This window comes from Dunckerocampus dactyliophorus, chromosome 4, assembly GCF_027744805.1.
Source record: "Dunckerocampus dactyliophorus isolate RoL2022-P2 chromosome 4, RoL_Ddac_1.1, whole genome shotgun sequence".
Lineage (NCBI taxonomy): Eukaryota > Metazoa > Chordata > Actinopteri > Syngnathiformes > Syngnathidae > Dunckerocampus > Dunckerocampus dactyliophorus.
Genome location: NC_072822.1, coordinates 8,196,286 through 8,205,762, shown reverse-complemented (window position 1 = coordinate 8,205,762; position 9,477 = coordinate 8,196,286). Strand labels below are relative to the sequence as shown.

The window sequence follows — 9,477 nt, the reverse complement described above, 5'->3', positions numbered from 1 at the left end:
TTTATCCCAAAATTATTTTTTCTATTTTTTCCGGCTATACGAAAAAAAATAAATGTACCATAATATTTCAATTTCAACTTAATTCTTGTTATATTTTTTTATATAAATACAACAGTTTTCATAATATTTATTATTTTGGAAAATAGTACGTTACCCCCCAAGATGGAGATTTTGTTCCTATAAAATAGTACTTTTTTTTTTTTTGTAAAATTCTGACTTGACCTTTTTTCCATAATATTTAAACTTTATTCTTGCAATATTGTGACTTCTTAATAAATAATAAAATTAACAAAAAAAAAACTAGAAAAATAGAACAAAAAAGCACAACGTAAAGAGAGAAAGCAGAAATGTTGATACTAATAACTAATAATGACACAAAGCTTTGTTTTTATATACAATACATATGTATAACACTTTTCGTAGTGTTTTTACAAAATTAAAAAAAATATGTAACAGGGTTTCTGCTACATATAATTGATCGTGGCGGTGTGTTACTACAAAATAAAAGCCGCTACACGTAAAAAAATGAGCTGTTTTTTTAAACTTGAAAACAATTTTAAGTAATATACAGTATTGTCTGAATGTATATACTGCTCAAAAAAATTAAAGGAACACTTGGAATCTCCTCCATGCGTCCAGGTACCGCAGTGATGCCCTGGTCCAGATCTGGGAGGAGATCCCCCAGGACACCATCCGTAGTCTCATTAGGAGCATGCCCACGTTGTCAGGCATGCGTACAAGCACGTGGGGGCCACACAAACTACTGAGAATCATTTTGAGTTGCTACAATGACATTTTAGCCAAATGGACCAGTCTGCTGCATCATTTTTTCACTTTCATTTTTGGGGTGTCTTTGATTTCCCCCCTCTATAGGGTGATCATTTTCATTTCTATCAAATGATGTGGCATCATTTTGTTACTAGTACATCACCTACTTATTATCAGGAAACATATTCAAGATCATTTTTCCCCCAGTTTAGATCTGATGTGTTTTCCAAGTGTTCCTTTAATTCTTTTGAGCAGTGTATATATGCTATATAAATACACATATAGCTCATTATTTACGCACGCATTTCAATGTTCTACTTGTATTTTTTTCTCATAACCTATTCTCATAATATTTTGACTTTATTATCATAACATTATAGCATTTACCCAACCAAATTTTCCTAAAATTTCAACTTAATTCTTTGTTTGGCTTGTTTCTTATATTACAGCTTTTTTCCTGTAATATTTCAACTTGATGCTATGTTTTCTGTTACTATAATGACTTAACCCCTTTAACGTTTTGTCTTTATTCTTGTAAAACTACTGCTTTTTGAAATTTTATTGTTTAATCGTATTTTTAGAATGTGCAGAGCGCCAATAAAAAAGCAGTCACGGGCTGTAAATGTCCCCCGGGCCAGTGTGTACAGCTTTAGACAGTGATGCTATCACAGGGGTCTCCAACAGGTAGGACGTAAGCTAGAAGTCGCTCACCAGCTGATTTTGAGTAGTTCACCAAAGAATATTTGCTTCACCTATTAGTATTGTGTTGTATTCAAACGTGACACCTGTATTTAATGACAAATGAGCACACTGAGTGGAGACGTGCTCTGTAAATAAAGTGCCATGTAAATGTTGGCAGTGCTCTCAGCAACTTTGCCATTAAATGAACAGTTTTGCAATGTTCTCGCTTCATGTTCGGCTAGTTGTTGAAAAAAGTTAAATAACTAATAAATAAGTCATTCAAAAATTTCTATTTGTCATTTAAAAAAAAAAAAAAGAGTGGCGACAGTCCGCCCTCCCATGCAGCCCACCACCACAGCTTCATAAAATCCTAAGGGAAACCCTGCATAGCCATCAAAATGGCTGCCCGCATCCTACATTCAGTATGTAGCCATCAATGCAAAAAGTTGAGACATCCCACTCTAAATAAATCAGTTTCCCCCCCATAATATTTCAACTGTATTCTTGTAAGACTACAACTTTTTAAAAATATAACTTTTTCATTATATTTTAACTTCTCATGAGGTTACATGCACGCATGAGAAATCAAAGGTATTTTTAAGTGCACAAGCCAAGTCAAAGAAAAAGCAACGATGCTCACTGAACTGAGGTCGTGCTAAATGGACGTCGCATGTGACATCTTTAGAGACAACATGTTCCGAAGTGATGTCATTTTCAAGGTCCGAGTGTAAAAAACGCCATCACACAGCGAGTAACTTGAGTGTTTGGTGGATAACTTTTCCCAAAAGCATCCACACGTCATTGACCTCTGCGTGCTTAATTAACTGCTTAATTAATTGGGAGCCTGCCAGATGCGATAGAGGTTCAAAGTCCTCGCTGATAAACGTTCCTAAATGGAGGAAGATGAATGCTTCCTTTGAAGTACGTCACTTCTTGGCCTCTTCATTATTACTTCAAGGCCACATCTCTAATCGTGTGTGCACGCCCTTTGGCCTCATACAGATGTGTGTGTTTTTTTCTCCCAGTATAGAAAAGATGATTTCTTGGACCTTATCCATCACTGCTACCCTACACACACACACACACACACACACACACACACAGTTGTCACAATATTTAGATGTTTGGCATAAATGAGCTTGTCAGCGGTATGTAAACACAAGTGAGAGTTGCTGTGAACTTGTGCGTCTGTATAAGTGTGCGTGTCGCATCCAATGTCGCAGGCAACAACTTCCTCTGTTCCCTCGGGCCAAGCTGAGCACATGCACGTGTGGCGTGCAATGATACACCAGCATGAAAGTCTCTTTGCTACACGCAAGGTCGCATGACACTAACCCTGAACTTCTGCAAATGTGTGATAGGACACACATACTGGCAACCTTAAAAGGTTTGCTTGTACTTGAAGCTTTACAACGTCCGTGCGACATCGTGTTGTATGCATCGAGGGACGGAGCCTTGAAGAAGAATATTCTACTATGACAAGAAAGTTGTAATCTTTTCAAAATGAAGCTATTTTTTCTGATATACATTTTTGGGACTATTTTCTCTTAGATGAAGGCTCTATTCTTATTTATCATACTTTTTTTTTTACCTTTCATTTTTTTTTAATTGTTTTTTGATAATGGTTAATTGACTTTTTGCTCTTAAAAAATTACAATGTTTGTGTTAAGATTCAGGCTTTTTTTCTTAATTTTTTTTTTTCCTGTAATATTTTAACTTGGCTACAGGGTGGCCTAGTGGTTAGCATGTTGGCCACACAGTCAGCAGAAGGAAGATGTGGGTGTGAATTTCCATTGGGCATTTCTGTGTGGAGTTTGCATGTTCTCCCCGTGTGTGTGTGGGTTTTCTCCGGGTACTCTGGTTTCCTCACACATTCCAAAAACATGCATGTTAGGTTAATTGGCGACTCTAAATTGTCCATAGGTATGAATGTGAGTGTGAATGGTTGTTTGTCTACATGTGCCCTGTGATTGGCTGGCGACCAGTCCAGGGTGTACCCCGCCTGTCGCCTGAAGTCAGCTGGGATAGGCTCCAGCATACCCCCGCGACCCTAATGAGGATAAGCGGTATAGAAGATGGATGGATGGATGGATTTTAACTTTATTCTTGTAAGATTTTAACTTTTAATGACCTTTTTTCCTCCGCTGCTTTTCCTCGTAAAAGATGTTTTCCCTCTCAAAAAAAAGATTTATTAATTTTCAAAAATATCTTTTATAAGGGTATTTTTTAAGGTTTTTTAAGGTTTTTTTTCAACTTTATAAGATAAGATAACCTTTCCCCAAAAAACTACATGTATTTTTTTAATTATGCTTTTTCCTCTAAAAATATATATTTTTTCCACATCATATTTGAACCTTATTGTCATAAGATTACATTTGTCTGAATTTTTTTTCCCCACAATACTTCAACCTTATTATCACAAGATTTTTTTCAGTTTTTGTCTTTTTTCATAATATTTCAACTTTATTCATCATAAGATAACTTTTTTCTAAAAATAAAAAAGGAAACTTTATTTTATCCTTTTCTTTCTGAAGTGGTTTTCTATTCATGTTGTTTATTGATAATTGTTCTGTTGAGTGCAGGAAAACAGCTCTTTTGAAACATTATAATAATAATATTAACATGTACCGAAAGGCATTCATCACGAATGCATGATAGCACAACTGAGGTCCAATTGTTGGTGCATTTATTATGAAACAAGCACACTTTGCAATAACGAAGTATTCCATCCTCAACAATATAAATATACTCTCTTGTGTGCTGCTGCAGGTTTGGCTGTCAAGTCAAAGCAGCAAAAACAGGACTTCTTATCTTCTTGGCTGCACAAGAGAACAGTGCAGCGTGTTAGCTGAATGTAAACCTGCTTGTGTGTAGGCTGTGATTCTTACGTCAACAAAATTGTGTTGCTTTCATGGAAAGAAGAAGGAGAAGAAGAGGGGCCACCATGGAAGAGTCAAGCAGGAGTCACAGCTTCATGTTCTATTCATGCCTGCGATGTTTTTTTTTGTTTTTTTACTTATAGCACACTTGTTTTTTTTTTTGTATATAAGACACCCACACCCCTCGGTCACCATCTGGCGGGGTGGGATCACTGCATCCCCAAGGACCACCCCCCAGTCCTGGCTGCTAGGTACCCTACCCAGACACACATTTCTCTACAAATCCAGTATGTAAGCACCATAATAAATACATGATTACATGAATACCGCTTTGACACGGAATATTACTATCTTTGGAAAGTTTCAATTAGTGCTACGTTTCTTGTATTGGGTTTCACGTGTTCCTAATGTCGTGTCCAGTGATATGGTCACATGACGTGCACAAAGGAACATCAGTATTGGGATCAGTTTAGGCTGAAAAATGAATCCAACTCATGTAAAAATGCTGTATAATGCATACAATGACAGAACTAGTGCATACTGTGATAAATGGAGTTACACTCTAGGTAAGTGCATTGTGTCCCTTCCTGCACTCTGCACTCTATAGTGAAATAGAATCAAGGACTGATATATGAATTTGAGAGGAATAAACCATCTTTTCTTCAGTCACACATTTAAATTGAGTGTGTGTGTGTGTGTGTGTGCTTGTCAACATAGAGGAAGGCTGACTTTATACACAGATAATAGACTGAGAAGTGCACAGGAAAAGGCCAAACATAGAAGGGGCTCCAAATAAAGGGCGTCCTGCATCAGTACTTGAGCAGAGCACAAGCTTAAGTGGACCAGGGCCAGCAGCATGTAAATTTAGAGGATGAGATGAAAGGCAGCGTGGACGAGAAGAACTAGAAGAAAGAAGGTGAGGAGGGAGGAGATGGCCTGGAACAGCTGGGGAAAATAGGAGGGTACCCCCAGGGAGCCTCATCTTCTACATCCATTATGGAGGAGGGGCATGTACAACATATATGTGTGTGCGTGTGAGAGAGCAAGAGAGAAAACCAAGAGAAGGCACATATCTGCATTGCATCTTCTTTTGTCGCCATCATGAAACATTTTCTAATTGTAAAGGCAACATTTGAAGTAACATTTTATCATTATTATCTGTCATACAAGTGTAAAAAAAGTTAAGCGCTGTCTGTCTTAAAGGAAAACTGCACTTTTTTTTTGGAACAGTCCTGATGTGAAACATGAACACATATTTCTTTCCCTTTTCTGTGCATTCTAACGAGAGAAAATGAGTTAGCATGAGCCAGCTAACATTGCACGTCATGAGAGGTAACCATTATGAATATAAAGCCCTAAAAAAAACCCTCCAAAAAACACCAACACTGTTCCATTTACATAACTGACGTGTATTTTAACCAAGCTACAGCGATAATGTTATTGTAGCAGCCGACACTAAAAACTATATTTACCTGGCGGAGTAACATGACGCCTCGCTAGTCTCAGTGTCACTCACAACGCCTCAAGCCAGACTGAAGAGTGGATACTACTGGCTCCCAATTTCGCTACAAAGACTCAACAAGATGCTCGTTTGCTGTCTGCGTTTTTTACCTGAGGAGTGGAGCACACGTCTCGTGCTGGAAGACACAGCCATCCCAATGAGAGCCGACATTGTAAGTGTCCTCACTGTTTCTATGCTGCTGTTGTTGACGCAAGTAGCGTTAGCTCCGATGGGCTGTGTCAGATCAATGCACCTAGAAAAGAAAAAAAAAATCAAAATACGGCAAGATACTCTAAGTATGACATGTTATCATCAATGTACCTGTCAATGCGTGATCACAGCATGTACAGAAAACATTGTTCGAGTTATTTTTAGAGGGCTTTATAGTCGCAATAGGTACCTAAGTACCTCCCATGCAGTGTTAGCTGGCTCATGCTAACTTGAAAAAGGAAAGAGATACAGTACATGTTCATGTTTCACGTAAGGATTGTGGATGATGGGCAAAATTCCAAAAAACGTCCAGTTTTCCTTTAACTTTAATGACAGAGACCATCCATTGTAGAGGCATCTAAGGATAACTGCATTTTTTGTGGAATTTTGCCCATCATCCACAATCCTTATGTGAGACATGACAACATATGTCTTTCTCGTTTCTGTGTGTTCTAAAGATATAAAAACAGATAAAAAAAAACACAGCTAAGAATGCATGTAATGGGAAACACTTATTCAGCCTTCTAAAGCCTTCTGAAAAAACTCCTGAAAGCGCCAACAACGCTACATTTACAAAATGTGATGTGCACATTAACCAAGCTACAGCGACATTGTTATTAGCTACTAGCTGGAAAGGTCCTTAAAAGGAACAAAATATGGCAAAATAAGTATTACATGTTGTCATGAATGTTCCCGTTACTACATGATCACAGCATGTATATAAAACCTTGTTGGAGGTGTTGTAACAGCGGTCTTTGTAGACGGCTGCCGCTAGCATAGCAAGCTACCGAGCTAACTAAGTAGCGGTAGCATCTCCAATTTACTTATTCTCACCTTAAGAAAGTGTTTGAAACTGAGTGGGGAATAAGGACAAAGTTACAACATGACCACTTCCACATGGAATGGGAGGAGAATTATGTCATGTCAGACATGCCACGGCTGACTACATGCAGTGTGAAGGTAATCTAATGTCATGTGACATTACTGGCTCCTAGTGGCCAGAATATGACATATAACTCGTTTTTCCAATATTTTTTGGACTAATAATAGTCCATAGTCAACCATAAAACAGCGGTCATTTATTAATTAATTAATTTTCAAAAAACGCGATAGAGTGAGACAGCGATGTTCTAACCACGATGTAGCGAGGGACAACTGTGTATACTGCTCTTTAACCTGTCCAAGTCCTATCTGGAGGACAGAAAGTACTTTGTTGGAATTGGTAACCGTGTCTCAGACCACACGGCTCTGACCTGTGGGGTTCCCCAGGGGTAAATTCTGGGACCCCTGTTGTTCAATCTGTACACGCATCCTTCAGGCCTGCTAATACACAGCCACAATGTGTCCTATAACAACTATGTAGACGACACTCATCCACATTTCATTACGTTACCTTACAGTTTAGAGGTTTCACTGTTTTTACTCCCACATTTTCTCCTTTGGAAAAAGACAATGAGTGCTCATAAAAGTCTTTTTTTGACTCTAATTTCCCCAGCAGAAATCTTTTCTTGTACAGTATGTGCAGCGTGTTCATTGATAAACCTGACTAGAGGTCAGTAGTGGTTGGTTAGACTGCATTACAAGGCCCGATGACAACTACTGATGATTATTATAGTGTCGTGTTTAAGGCTGCTTTATGCAATAATAGCAAGCCTTGATGGTGCACTTATGACGGCTCATTGGGCGCGCGGTGAACAAGTCTTAATGGACGCCACTTTACAAAGACATTAAGGAGACAATGATAACGGATTGTAATGAAAAGCCTTTTTAAATGTGTGTGTGTATGCGTGTGCTATATTATGCTTCCTGTGTTGTGTTATTGTGTGTTTCCACTCATTGCACCTCCTCGCTTTCACAAGGCAAACACTCCGAGGAAAGTTCAGAGGTCATGCCATGTCAAGTGTGACGGATGCTGTCCTATCACGAGACGTGGGACCCTCCCCTGTGAACCCCCCCCCGTAACAAGGCCAGGTCACGCGCAGGATGGTCACAGTGGAAAAAGTGCTTTATTGTCATTAGAGAACAATTGGTTCTGGTGGCCCAATGATGCCAAAGATTGGAGCCATTCATCATGTCTCTCATGCATATTAAAGACCAATCACGCGCACCGTTCATATTCATGACGCATTTGAATTGAATTTGAAAAAAAAAAACAAGAATTAATATTCCATATAAAGCCTCCCCCTTCGTTTGACACTTCATCCACACCCCACAGAATACATTAAAAATCATCAGTGACCTGTCACTAATCTCTCACCTCTCTATCAGGGAGATACGTGTGTGTGTGTGTGTGCGTGTGTGCGTGTGTGCGTGCGTGTGTGAAGATATGATCCAATCTGGTGTACAGTTTGAATTTCCATCTGGAAGTGACAGCAAATCAATGTGGAAAGAGCGGCCATTTGTGGATGCTGCTGCAGCCCAAGTATAATCTCATGACCTTTGACCTTCATACATGACTCATAACATCCCTCCCAGGCAACGCCCAGCACCTCCCCCACCGCCCCCGTCTCTCTAATGTACACACTATACACTACGTGCAACAACTGGCATGCATAGGGACAAAAAATCTGCACAAATGTGAAATGATGTCCAGTTTCTGGTACCCTTTCAGGCAAAAGTGCCTTTTTAATGGTGTTGTGACAATGATACAGTATGTGTCCCTAAAGTACCAAATGTGACACAAATCAATCGTCTGCCTCACTTGTCTACTCTACTTTTTCGAGAAGTGGCGCTGAAATGGTCACCGATCACATGACTCATATATACAAACAACCACGCACACTCACGTTCACATACAATCCTAATAGAGTGACAAAAACACTTATTGAATCCAATGCAATATTCCTTCGTTTATCGAGGGGGATAGGTTCCCAAAATATCTCGCAATAAGTGAAATTTGCGAAGTAGCCAACTTTATTTGTTTACAGTTCTCATATATGTTTTAAGGCCGTAAAACCCCTCACAATACAATTTATACACTTTTCTCAGACGGGCATTTACATTTCCTCCCATTTGAAACACTCTCAGCGATCTAATTTTGTTTGAATTTTAATGATCAATCTACTAGGTTGGACACAAAAAATTATTAAGTGACTCACGTTTATTCCCTCCTCTGACCGTGCTTCGTCCTGGCGCCATTCGACTGTAGCGTTTTTGTATCCTTATTAAAACGTATTGCTCCTGCTGTCTTCCTCCTCCTCGTCCAACTCCTTGAACCGAAGATTCATTTAGCCGGTTAGCTGCTTCTTTTCTTCTTCTTCCATTGTTAATGGCGGTTAGCAAGCAGCTCACACAGTTAGCTAGCTTGCTAGCAATGGCACGAAGGAGATTGATTGACAGTGGTCTACAGCCAATCAGGAGACAGAATACAATGAGCGGGTTCTCCCTTAGCTAGCAAGGACTGTTGTGGCTCTATATTTAGCCGGCTATTGCCTACTG

At 39.1% G+C, this 9,477-nt stretch overlaps 1 long non-coding RNA gene across 1 annotated transcript; it reads right to left on the bottom strand.

The window, feature by feature from the left end:
- Nucleotides 1–4,179: 4,179 nt before the first annotated feature.
- LOC129179596 (uncharacterized) lies at nt 4,180–9,274 on the bottom strand. Its single transcript, XR_008570008.1, has 3 exons — nt 9,138–9,274; nt 5,940–6,082; nt 4,180–4,268 (listed from the first exon to the last, which is right to left on the bottom strand). It is a non-coding gene; the product is annotated as an uncharacterized LOC129179596 (long non-coding RNA).
- Nucleotides 9,275–9,477: the final 203 nt, after the last annotated feature.